The sequence below is a fragment of the Ixodes scapularis genome, unplaced genomic scaffold, assembly GCF_016920785.2.
Source record: "Ixodes scapularis isolate PalLabHiFi unplaced genomic scaffold, ASM1692078v2 PGA_scaffold2__306_contigs__length_199485367, whole genome shotgun sequence".
Taxonomy (NCBI): Eukaryota; Metazoa; Arthropoda; class Arachnida; order Ixodida; family Ixodidae; genus Ixodes; species Ixodes scapularis.
The window spans coordinates 11,775,970-11,789,481 of NW_024609857.1; the positions used below are offsets into that span (position 1 = coordinate 11,775,970).

General features: G+C 44.6%; 1 long non-coding RNA gene across 2 annotated transcripts; it reads left to right on the plus strand.

Moving 5' to 3' along the window:
- Window positions 1-1,411: 1,411 nt before the first annotated feature.
- LOC120837508 lies at window positions 1,412-7,131 on the plus strand. 2 transcript variants are annotated; one of them, XR_006077939.1, is made up of 7 exons: window positions 1,412-1,691; window positions 1,790-1,893; window positions 3,165-3,266; window positions 4,072-4,190; window positions 6,017-6,167; window positions 6,263-6,363; window positions 6,888-7,131. It is a non-coding gene; the product is annotated as an uncharacterized LOC120837508 (long non-coding RNA). The 2 variants fall into 2 exon arrangements; XR_006077938.1 differs by having other exon boundaries at window positions 1,440-1,691; window positions 3,086-3,266.
- The last annotated feature ends 6,381 nt before the right edge of the window (window positions 7,132-13,512 follow it).

Consider the following 13,512-nt stretch of genomic DNA (forward strand, 5'->3'; position numbering starts at 1 on the left):
AAAATCCTATTATCATCTTTCACGATTGATCCAAAGCTCTCAGACTTCCGACGTCGGGACTTTAAAACTTTGGCGGAGTTGGCGAAAAAGTGCGATACTTCAGGCTTCCATTTTGCCATGTGAACGTATCCTGTTTGAGCCCTAGCAGAGGCTACGCGCTCGTTCTGGGGCGGCAGATCACGTGCACATTCTATCGTGGGCATGCTTTTTATTAACAGAAAAGAAAAGCCGGTAGTGCCGAATAACATCCAATAATTATTAACACCATAGAAGTCATTAAAAAAAGCACATAAAATGCGCGCACACACACACACACACGAAATAAGGATGACCTTCCCGAAATGATGATTGCACCTTGTTTCACGCACAGTAAGTGTCAGGCAGCGCTTTCCACTTTGTAGTTGAGCAAGGAAGTTCCTTTTTGAAAGGCATTTTACGCGCTTGTTGGCAGTTTGGGCCTTTAGTTTGGCTTCTGGCTTCCCAATGTTGTAGTTTTCCTTGATGCCGGGAAGAGTGTACACTCCAGCAATGAAGTTTTCGAGATTCAGAAGCCCTTCATTTTGCGTCCAATTAAAATGAAGGCCAGCCGAAACAGGGTACGTCAGACTCGTTACATTCGTCTTTGGCAGTAGCCTTTTCGGAAACTTGGACAGGAAATCGGTCTTCAAATCTCCCGTCACTTTCACAATTTTATCACTTGTGTCTTCACTAACTGGCCCAGTACTGTGACCGCTTCTGGTTTCATTGGTACTACTTAGTTCACGGGGAGTTTTTGTCTCGCCGTGTTCCGAGACAACCTAGCTTACAGAAACTGCTGTCGGCGACGTCGGTTCTGGTCCCTGGCCTGTTGTAGCATTTTTCAGGACACAACTTCGTCTCAGGACTGTTGTCCTTGGCAAGCTGGGTATACTTAGTGGCTCCAAGTATATTTTTTTGTTTGGGTTCATGGTCGCACAGCGCGACACCCTACGTGTCTCAAATCCAAATTTTAAAATTCGCACCGACGTCGTCCCGCAGCAAATGCAATTTTCTAATTAAAATGACAAATAAAAATTACTCCGTTATAAGTTTAATATATATTCAGTATTTACATTTGACAATTAAGTAATACTATAATTTTTAGAAACGTTTATTATTTTCTTAAGTGCATCAGTCACACTTGCGGGCTTGCGGGTTACACCACGTGACAATATAAAGTGAGCTGGAGTCAATAGAGTGAACAGTGGGGTCACCCGCATGCATAGCCCGCATGACATATAAAACCAAAATAAGTTTTCAAAGTGCAATTTATGCAATTTTTTTGCTAAATTAAGGTCAATAAGTAAATTTTATAAGTATTTGTTTACTTCATCAAACAAAAACAAGAGTTAAGATACGAAGTATTATAGTCACGTGATACATCCCCTGCGTCAGGAAGTGGCCCGACGTGATAAACCGAACGGTCCGGCCGGAGGACAAGGAAGCGTGGAAGAAGAACCGAAGCTGTCGAAGCAACGTTCGCGGGAAGTCTAACCGCTTGAAGCACGTTGCAGAGTCGAGACCAGTTGAGCGGCCGGAATTTTACGAACGATTATGCAAGCGTACGTCTTGAGGACGACCATGAGCCACATATCATCTCAAATTTCTGCCCGTCAAGCCTTGTGACGAAACGGAATCGGACTTCTTCAAGGCGCGGATCCTAAAGTTGTTTGGTAAGTTCTAGTCTCCACACGCGTTGTGCCCAGTCTAGTGACCATCTCCTTCTTTAAGCACAATATGTGGGAGTAACTCTCGGCGCCGGTTGTTTCAGGATCGCAGAGTGACGCGGAAACCCAGTGACAGTAAGCGGGTGCTAGTACCTCCGACGAGATGAGTGACTGCCCGGGAGGGCTGGAGGAAGCTTGTGTGAGACAGGTAATTGTAATTTCATTTTCGCGCTTGCGAAGCAATTAATAAGACGTATTTTAAATTTGAGATTTTCTTTAGTTATGCCGTCACAAGTACAAGGAATTTCATTGATAGGGGTGCCGTGTGTTTGTTTTCATATGCCCAGAAACTAGGTAAAGGTTATGTGTTTTAACCATTTCGTCGTTTACTCTGAGACTGGGGGGTTTTTGAAGAGCAGAAGTAACAGAAAAAACATACAGGTCTCAAGACCTGTCTGTTTTTTCTGTTACTTCTGCTCTTCAAAAACCCCCCAGTCTCAGGGTAAACGACGAAATGGTTGACTTCCACCAGCTAGCCTGTACTTTGACTCTTTTCTCGTTAATGTGTTCTAACATTTTTTCTGTGCTGATAGGCTTAAGGTTAGAATGAATTATATCTGTCAAGGCGTGGCGCAGTCTGTGTCTATTTGGAGAAGAGGTATCTGTGTGCATGCGTGCGTGCATGTTTGTTTGTTTGTTAGTTCGTTGGGGTAGAGAGAGGAGATGAAGAAGAGGAGGAGGGTGAGGGATCACGTCGAATCATTCAAATTGTTAACTCCGACAGTAATGAGGTAAGAAGGATACCTGCTAGTTACACCGGTTCGGTTTTGTGCCAAACTCAAATTGCGTTTTGCCGCGTAAATATTGCTACAATTTTTTTTTCATCAACAAAATTAATTTTGAGGCATGCCATTGACAAATAGGACCCCTGTTTTCAATCCCAGTCCAGGTTATTCGCGACTCCAGCGAACTATAGATGGCGCGCTGCTCAGGCAAAATTGGGACGAAAGAAGGTCGTTTTCGTTGTTCAGTATGCGGACCATCACAAATTCCTGCACTGCAGCATAAAATCGGTGTTACATTTGAATGCAAAGCGATTTTTCGACCCTAGAAACGTTCGTCTACTCAGTGCGTAGGAAGGACCCGGTGGAATCATTAAAATAATTACTGGAAACAATGTTTGTTTCTATGCTGCCTACGAGAACCAAGCAGCGATAGCAGACGACAGAGTCGGGACAACCTCCTCTCCTGAGCTTCTCGGCGCTGCCGCTACGCGGCGTCGATTTCGCTGGAGTCACGAATATTGCGCTGGCAAATTTCCTGTACATAGTGCTGCTTCAAAGATGAACTGAAGTTTATGTCTTTATGTGTGCATTGGCAATGGCATGTGGCTCAACAAGACTTCACACACGAAAGTTCTCAAATAGAAGAGGGAATCAATGTTCATCCGGTAAGGTTTGGTAATTATCTCCGCCACAGATGGCCTCCTTGGCGAATTGTAACCGGCAGACCTTCAAACCGCACAAAGGCTAAGCAAAGCCACAACTGGATGCAGCAAGACTAAAAGCTTTATAATATACTGTAAGGACTATGTCTTTATAATAAGCCTTTTATAGCAAAACATACTGATCTGAAAAGCGTTGTTTGTGGTTATTTTAAAGTGGTATACGGAAACTTTGTCGTATTGTATTAATTCTGGTTCACTGCACAGTTGAAAGAATTGTCTTCGTTTGCTGCCAGAGAAATATAGCTTGCGATGAACTAAATCAAAGTTATGACTGCTGGTGTCATGTACATATTCAGAACTTTTTTTTATTAAAATAATTGTAATCAAGTGTTTTTATGGGTTTTAGCACTGTGATTAAGATACGTCAATGTGTTTTCTAAGAAAGACTACTAATTTGCAGTTTGTATCTTCTCCTAAAATATTTTTTAGATCTGAGCATGTATTCATACCTGAATATGTGCCAGGCATTCCCCAGTATGTGTATAATTGTTTACTAGGCCTGTAAGCTTCCGCACTACATCATTGCCGTTATGTTAACGCTTCCCAGCTATTATTCGAGAGAGATAAGTGTTTCTCACGATCAATTAGGTTGAGATTGTTTAGCGTTAATGCTTTTGAGTCCCCCATTCTTAATTCCTGACAGAGCGCTTCAATGTCGGTTTATTTTTGGTTTGCCGCTATTTATCACCACAAGCAAAAACATCACGCCACTGGGATTAACCCGAAGCTCACCTCATGATTAACGACGCTGCTGTCCACTGTCTTAAGGTGGGCCTACGTTCATGGGTACTTGTCTAGTGGTTCTGGAGTTGATGTTGCTGAGATAACCGAGACGCCGATTTCTACGATGGCCTCTGTCAGCATCATGGTCAATTACAGCTGGCCCAAACCAGGCCAATCAACGTGCTGGCCTGAACCAGGCCAATCAACGTGCTGGCCCGAGCCCGGCCCGGGCCCACAGTCAAAAGTCCGAGCCCATCCCAGGCCTGGGCTTTCGGGTAAGCCCAAGCCCGTGCTCAGTGGTATAATCTTTAATCCAATCGCCATATTGAGATAAAGACGTCAAAATTCCTCAGTTTAAATGTCGGAAGTGCCTCAATAAGAGCAGGTATAAATATTAGTAGCAAATTTAATGATAAAAAAACTGCGCCGACTTTACTCAACAAGATTAACAGTTTAATCAAGCGTTTCGTCTCCCATGCGGGGAACATCATCAGTGAAACCTTCAAGCAGGAATGAGCGAAAAAACTTCAACAATCTTATTTAAGCAAGTCCGCATAAACATCGGGGGAGGGGGCCGCGGTTGGAGTTGCAAGCTGATGAGTCACTTCAGATGAACCATGATTCCACCAACCTTCGTGGACCCCACCTTTGTTCACACGCCAGAGTGGACGCATTCTCAAAGTCGAAACTGTGACCCGTATTCCAACAATGGTCTACGAGTTCCGTCTTCGCTGTGTTTGTTTAGGCGAGTGCAGCGCTTCCAGCCTGTCTCCCCAATGTAGGATGTGTCACAGTCTAGACAGTTCCCTTTATACACAACACCGCACTGGGACTCTGGGGGGGTGTAATCTTTAGGTTTAGAAATGAAGTCACATAGTTTATGGTGGGGTTTGAAAGCTGCGCGGATATTCAAAGGGGCGAGGGCCCTGCGAATGGACTCAAAAGCACCTCTCAAATAGGGTATTGTTGCCTGCCCTGTCCTAAGTTGTCCATTATCCTGACTTCTTTGTCCCATCTGTTTGTGCGTGTTATCAATAAAACGTTTCGGATAATTCCGCTTCATCAGCAGGTCAACAATAACAGCATCCTCAGAAGCGCGCAAGCCGCCTCGGTGGCTCCGAGGCGAGAGCGCTGGCCTACGGATCCCCATGTGGCAGAGGCTTATTGCGGAGCAGGCGCCGTGTAACCGAGCTTTCAGTTGCACGTCAAAAGATCCCCAGGTAGTCCAAATTAATCCTCAGTCCTCCGCTGGGGCGTGCCAGATGCCCGTCGTTGGTTTAGCACGTAAATCCCCCAAATTTGACTTTTTTCTCAGAAGCGCGCAATTGAGGATTAGAAGAAATGCGTTCGGACCGGTGTAATAGGTTTTTTACGACAGCCCTTTTATGTTCGACGGAATGATGCGAGTTAAAGCTTAAGAGGTTGCCTGTATCACAGCTTTGCGGTACACTGTTGTATATAAGGGACCGGTACTATTTCGGAACACATTAACATACAGAAAAGGCTTTGCACCGTTCTGTTCAACTTCATGTGTGAATTGGATTGATGATTCAATGCTGTTTAAAGCTAAATGAAAGTCACGAAAGGGACATGGCAAAGGCCACGCATGCGACAAGAGCGAAGACGGAACTCGTAGACCATTGTTGGAATACGGGACACAGTTTCGACTTTTGCGAATGCGTCCACTCTGGCGCTTGAACAAAGGTGGGGTCCAAGCAGGTTCGTAGAATCATGGTTCATCCGAAATGACTCATCAGCTTGTAACTCCAGCTGCGGCCCCCTCCTCAATGTGTATGCGGACTTGCTTAAATAGGACTGTTGAAGTTTCTTTCGCTCATTCCTGCTTCAAGGTTTCACCGACGATGTTTCCCACATGGGAGACGAAACGTTTGATTAAATTGTTAATCTTCTTGAGTAAGTCGGTGCAGTTTTTTTATCATTATGATTCCCGGCTGTTGGAATATTTTTGCAGCACATTTAATGAAGAAATTGATGCCGATAAACACCTGCCAAGGTTGACTAAAAATAAACAGAAACATACAATCAATAGTTATGATTGCACTAAGCGGTTGCTATGTGGATGTTTTTTTATGTTCGACAGCTCAGCAAAGTCTGTGGATCTGGTTATGCTTCCTGTACGAGACAGATCACGAAGCGGTTGCTGACTGACCAGTTGGGGCGAAAATTTTTGTGGGAAGGACGCAAGAGAAAGTTGACATTCAGGAACCTTCACCTTGCTGAGTGCATCATAAGTAAGTAATCTCTGGAACAGTAGTGCAGATCGCTTCACATGGAACCAGATTTATGGAATTGTTGGTGTCATACTTCTGTTGCTTTCTTTTATCAGATGCAGTGCAGAGCTGCCATAAATGTGAAGACTTCAAGGTAGAAACCATGGTCACGGATTAACTTCGCCACGCACCTGCCTGACATCAGTCATCTCAAATGGTAAGCTGGTCTTATTAAGCTGATGTTAGCACAAAAATCAAACTTTTCTAGAACAGTAAGTATGGTGTGCAATTTCTTCAAAGCATAATTTCTATATGAGAGTATTTGAATGCTTTAAATACACCTTTTTTGGTTTAATTTGGGAGCAAATACTACAGGTGTGAACAGTATTGAATAATTTTAAATAAAAAAAATTTTGTTTGGAGTGTTTCTCTAAGAGGAAAAATTTCATTATGTAATAGTACCTTATTATGGATTAAAGAGAATGCATAGACAACGAATTTTAAGAACACTGATATTTGATGTAAATCTAACAAACAAAAGTTGGCAATACAGTACACACATCCAGCATGAATGTGCTTTAAAAACAAGGCATAAAATACTTGATTTATTTACATCAGTTCCAATTCTTGCATATTTGAGTCACTTCACTTTGAACTTCACTGTTTTATTAGTTTTGTTTCATAGAATGGTAAACCACTGCTCATATATCTTTAACGTAACATTTTTTCGTTGCTTTTCAGGAACATTCTGCACCACAGGAGATAGAGATGTGAACTGCCTTAAGTGGGCCTTGAATGTGCTGAGCTTTTTATTATGTTTATCAGACATTTTTTTTAAGCAAAGTATCCTGCATTGTTCAGTAAGTATACTTTATTTTGAAAACCTCATGCTGTCTATGCAGCATTGTTCAAAAATTATACTTTATTTTAAAAGCATCAAGCACTGCTCGTCTGTCTAACAGTAACAATAAAGAGTTAATGGTGATTTGTTTGGCACTGCAACTTTTTCTACAGAACGGATCTGCATGCCTGACAGGCTGGGCAGGAATTTAGTGCGCTACTCACGTTCAGAGTTACGCTGCAAGACTGCAGCGGCATCTTTTGCCATGCAGTCGGTGCTACAGCTCTCATAAAATTCTGGTGTCCTCGTCACTAGAGCATATGACTACTGAAGCCTTAGACTTCAGTAGTCAATTCCTCAGGGCCGTTCGTCATAGCTTATGACAATGTTTGTGTCCCGTATTTCAGTTCTCTCGCATGTGGCGAGGTCCACCTCACTAAAACGAGTCAGCATCAGTAGTGTCGCCTTCCTTGTCAGTGTCGTCTGTACTGATCCTGTGGTAAAGCTTCTGAGCTTGATGGTGAAAAAAAAACTTCAATATAAAGAATGTCTGCTGCGGGCCTGATTGCTACATTATACATCTGTAATGCGCCATTTGGGTGTACATTGAGAGCATGCACGGGCCATACAGCAAATCTGCCCTCTGAGCTCTTGTTTTGTAAAGAATTCGACTCTTATCCGTTTGAATTTTTCTGTAGGACAGTTTACACGCTATATGCTAGCATAAAATGAAGGCTGCTTAGGCACTTCCTTGCCCTCCTGGCATAGGGCTGGTCCCTATACCAGGAAAGGTAATATTTCTGACGTATGTACATGGTACATCCACAGGATCAGGCTGAACATCCTACAATGGTCCTGAATGTCCAGCTGCATCAACCAGATTGTGTTAGTGGTACGTTTTCTGGGAAACCATTTTGCACTGCACAGTAGATACTTTCAATGTTGGATGAATCGTAGCAGATATCCACTGGATATGTTAAATGTCCGAACAACACATCTTTCGGATGTTTAATAGACGGTTGCTGGTTGACTGGGTACCATCAAACCAATGTGCACCGGGGCACCTGTTGTCAATTACCGCTCATTGGTTTTCGCCCCCTAAACGCCATCAACCCAATGTGCACAGGGGTGCCTGTCGTCAATTGCCGCTTATTGGTTTTCGCCCCATAAATACCATCAATCCAATGTGCACAGGGGGGCCCGTTGCCAATAGCCGCTCATTAGTTTTTGCCCCATAAATACCATCAACCCAATGTGCACAGGAGCACCTGTTGCCAATTGCTGCTCATTGGTTTTTGCCCCATAAATACCCTCAATGCAATGTGCACTGGGGTACCTGTTGCCGATTGCTGCTCATTGGTTTTTGTTTCATAAATGCAATCAGCCCAATGTGAATTCCCTAAAGGATTACCAATTCAGCCCAATGTGAATTCCCTAAAGGATTACCAATTGGTGCACATAGGTTTTTGTTTCATAAATGCATATTGCTCAATGTGTCTGGACCTACAGTTGCACATTGGTTCAATGTGAATTTTGGCCTCATTTCACATCGTCCATTTCCAGCAGGGAAGCGACTGCAAAAGATACAAAAGTACCGTAAAGGGCCGAAAAGCACCGAAGCCAGACTCAACATCACCAGGGCTACGGTGGAAGCGAAGGTTTACGCACAAAAACTCGACGAACACCGCTGGCCCGACTACAGCGCATCGCTCTCCGAAGAAACGTCGATATCGAAACTATGGGCCACGAATCGCGCGCTCTTGGAAAGAAGAAATGCAACAAGGCCAGGATTGGGAGACATTTGCTTTAGTTCCCCGAGGAACCCCCAGATTGGGAGGGGAGGGGAGGGGGGGGGGGGGGGGGGGGCGACGAGCGGACTACAAGCGAAGCAGCGGGGAGCGGGATCGGGCGCGCTGAGCCGATGAGCGCTAAGCACCCTTCGTCCTCCCCATCCTTCTCCCTTCTCCCCTCGAAGTGAGAGAGAATTTTGCGTGTGGGGTGGGCGGCGGTCAACTGGGTCGGCTGGTCTTGCGGTCCAGCCGTCGGGCGCAGGAGCACATCGCTTCAAAAAGGAGATGTTCTATAGCACCCAGTCGCTTACTGCTTGTGGCAAAATTTTTTTTAATTTTTTAAGTGACGCTGAGAAAGAGTATTAGTTTCATTTTATACAGATCTGTCAGCTCTGACAAACTTATATTTTCCTCATTTAAAGGCAAATAATACGTGCCTAACAACACAAAGCTTCAAACAAATCATAACAACCTTTGGAGTGTATCGGTAGATCTGAAGATCAAGATGCGGTATGGTTGTTTCCAAATATATGTGTATATGCTTACGCATGTAACCTGGATTTGCAACTAAAACACAAGACCTTCTCACTCAGATTTTCAGGGGCCGCACTTGAAATATCCGACTCCGAAAGCTTTGCAAACTAAGCTGGTGTTTTGTATAAAGAACACTAGTAACGTCGGTGCTATTATACTGTATAAAGAGGCCAATGAATAACGTTCGTGTTAGAGGGGTACTGAAGATTCTATTGAACGTGGATTCATCGGATAACTTAGTAATCGCTTAACGCTGTTTTATTCATGCTCAGGTTAGGCAATTTATAAACGCCCCTACTGGAAAAAACCATTTGAAATTCAAACGGGTGGCAAACTGGTCGCCCGTTTGAATCAAACTTGTCGATCCGTTTGGATCAAACGTGATTATGGGATACGGGTACCCGCTTGGAAACGGTACCCGTTCGAAACGGTACCCGTTTGATACAGGTGCCCGTTTGATACGGGTACCGTATGGTACGAGTACCCGTTCGAAATGGCACGTGACCACACGTTTGAACGTGCCATTCGAATTGGAAAATTATGCGCTAGCCCTAAATGGGTATCGTCTGGGAGGTTGGTCATTTTAAACATATTTAAGACGTCCCGAAACTCATACACGTATTTATAACATGGAGAAAACACGTAGAACAAATGCACTCGCGTAGGTGCTTGTAAGTGGACAGGAAAACCGACACAAAAGATTGTTTTGAATTCTCCTCGAAGTTTATTACCTCTTCTGTAGACAAGTACAAACGTGCAAGCGATCTGTGAACACTATACTGGTAGACTTTCGGGGAAATTATTCTCCTGGCTGCCGCGCGAATAGGCGCTGCATAATTCTTTAGATAATCTAGAAGAGCACGCGTAGAAGAACGGTCAATCTTTGCCAACACGTAGGTTGCAGTGCACTTACCATAACAATAGCGGACTTGAAAGATGTAATCCGTGATATTTGTCGACACAGTCAAAGCAGGACCACACAAACACAAACGAGAGGGAACGGCTCCTTGGAAGTTTCAACACGATGCGGCGCACAAGCTGTCATTTGCCGAACCCAACCAAACCGCGAGAATTTGCGACTTCTTTGAAGAATCGCTCGTTGCCGACATACACGTGGTCTGGATGGATGGATGGATGTTACTGGCTATATTATACCCTTTGTAGCGGGTGGTAGCTTGCGCCACCTAGCCTAAGTCTAAGAAAGACAAACATTTGGTTTGATTTCCCGCGCCCTTCTAAGTCAATTTTCTACCCCCTAACTATCACCAGGTAGTGTGGGATATCACCAGGATGACCTTTGGGGGATCGGGCAAAAAAACTAAAAACATCACCCCCCGCCTCTTCCCCCCGGCGAGGGAGTCGCCAATTTTCCTCTGGTCAGACCTTGTCGGCGTTACCCCCGCACCGGACCCACTGAGAGACAGGGTTGAGACTTTGGGCCGGAGCCACGCGGGAGGGAGTCCCAATTTTCCTCTGTCCCGCCTGTCCCCAGCTGTGCTAGTTAGTTCTGCATCATTCAATTTTCCCTAGATAATTTCCACCAATCTTCTAATCGCCTCTTTGTGACTGCAATCCTCTTCTCCTCCGTCCCTCCATCGTCGCCAGCAAACCCCAGGGCCCCGGCCAGATCTGTTACCCCTTCAGGGAGTGCAGGACGAAGCCCCGTGCACTTTAATACCAAGTGCTCAAGTGTCTCACTCTCATTATGGCAAGCAGCACATAATGTGTCTATCTCCTGAAATTTAGCCCTATACGTCCTCGTCCTCAAAGCCCCCGTTCTCGCCTCGAACAGCAAAGAACTTCCTATTGAGTTGTCAAACACATTTTCCTTTCTTATGTCCTGCTTTCGTGACCTGTACATTGTTAGAGCTGATTTATCCTGCATTCTTTCTTCCCACATTTTCCTCTCTGCCTCTTTCACCCCTTTTTTCACTGAAGTAGTCTGTTCAGCCCCATCACCAGTGTGTAGGTATTTAAATGTAAGCTTTCGGGTTCGGTTTGTCCATTTTGTGTTTAAACTTTTCATGTACAAATATTTGAATACTTTCCGTGCCCACCGCGTATCATCCATTTCGGTCAACCTTTGTTCAAATTTCAACTTACTAACTGCCTCCCTGCTCTCAAAAGACGACCATCCCATGTCCCCCTGTACTCCCTCATTTGGTGTTTTTCCATGTGCTCCCAGTGCCAGCCTGCCTACGCTTCTTTGTCGAATTTCTAATCCTGATTGAACCTCTGATTTCATGCACAGCACTGCATTGCCAAAAGACAGCCCTGGCACCATCACTCCTTTCCATATACCTCTGACCACTTCATATCTATTATAGTTCCATAGCGCTTTGAGCTTCATAATTGATGAATTTCTTTTCCCTTTTCTAATTATATTCTCCTCATGTTCCTCTAGATATTTCGCTCCCTCATTGAGCCAGACTCCCAGATATTTGTATTTTCCTACTTGGTCTATTTCAATGTCCTGTATCCTCAGGGGTTCCCTCTTTTTGTCGTTAAACACCATTACTCCAGACTTTTCTCTACTAAAACGCATGCTTATTGTGTCCCCTTCCTCTCCACATATTCTAGCTAGTTCCTGTAACGTATCCTGGTTATCTGCCATAAGTACTATGTCATCGGCATACATCAGTCCTGGTATTACCTGTACTACATTTCTCCCTCCTTCCATATAACTCACATCAAAACCTAAGTTGCTCTGCTCTAATTTCTTTTCCATTTCCCTGAGATATATCATGAAAAGCAGAGGTGACAGTGGACAGCCCTGCCTGAGCCCTCTTTTTATCGCTGCGGGTTGTGTAGTTTCTGCCTCCCATGCTATAATTACCTTATTGTCTGTATACACCTGCTGAAGAAACCCAACCAAATATGCATCTAAGTTATATTCCCTCAGCTGACTCCAGAGTTTTTCCTGGCTCACATTATCGTACGCTCCCTTGATGTCTAAATAAGCCAACCACAAAGGAGTCTGGTTCTTCATTGCTATTTCTATACATTGTGTGGTGACGAATAAGTTATCTTCCAATCTTCTATCTCTTCGGAATCCGTTTTGGAGCTCACCCAGTATTTGATTTTCTTCTACCCATTCCTCCATTCTCCGCTTTACTATCTGCATAACTACTCTGTATAGAACTGAAGTTACCGTTATTGGGCGATACGACTTAATGTTGTCTTTGTTTCCTCGGCCTTTATATATTAGTCTCATTTTACTCAGTTTCCAATCCCTAGGCACCTCTCCTCCCATAATTATTTGATTTATTGTATGTCGTAACTTCAATTTGCTTGTTTTTCCTAGTGTCCTAATGAGTTCCATGGGTATGTCATCTGGGCCTGTCGCTGTACCTGCTGGAACCTTACTTTCTGCCTTATCCCATTCCCTTGCGGTCGTCTCCATTGTTACATAATTCTGCTCCTCCTCTATGCTGCTGCTTTTCGAACACTGATAGCTTTGGTGCACATCCAATACGTTGTCGAGAGACATCCCAATAAGACCGCAGGGTTAGGCGACAGATTGAAGCAGGTAGGACGAGCGAACTTCGAGCAGCAACTGACAACAAGCAGACAAAGAAAAAAGCGGCTGCAAGGCGCGCCCTTCCGGATCTCGATGCTTATCAGCGTGTAGCTCGCGCGCTGCTGTGGGTCACGTGACAGGGGTGACAAGAGAGGAGGGAGGGGGCGAGGTCAAGGCGCTGGGACCACCGGGACAGCCCCTCTCCCTCTCCCCAGGCATTCCAGGGAGATGCGTTTTTGTAGTCCCGAAGAACAAACGCTCGCGCTCGAACTTTGGAAATGGCGGCGGGGCGGCCAGAAGCTCGGCTTGCGCCCGAGCGAAGAAAGTACTCAGCGCAAGCCCGTAGTTTGAGTGCTGCAACGGCGGGCGTGCTCTCGCAATGCTCGATGTTCTTGCAGCCGCGTGTACGCGTGCTACCTTCGCGGCGTCTTGAATTAAAGTGAAACGGAGTCTAGACGTACATTCTTTCACGCGGTCGCGTCTTCTGCGAGAGAGATTCGAGCTGAATAAGTAAATTGAGGCAACAAAGATGAACAAAGTATTAAAGGTCTGTCAAAAATATCGGCTCACCAACGTCGCACGTTTACGTAAAAAAAAAAAAAAAAAAAAAAAAACGGTGTTAGTTTTAGTTGCAGTATAATCGAAAATCAGCGCAATTGAAATATAAATATAATTACTTGC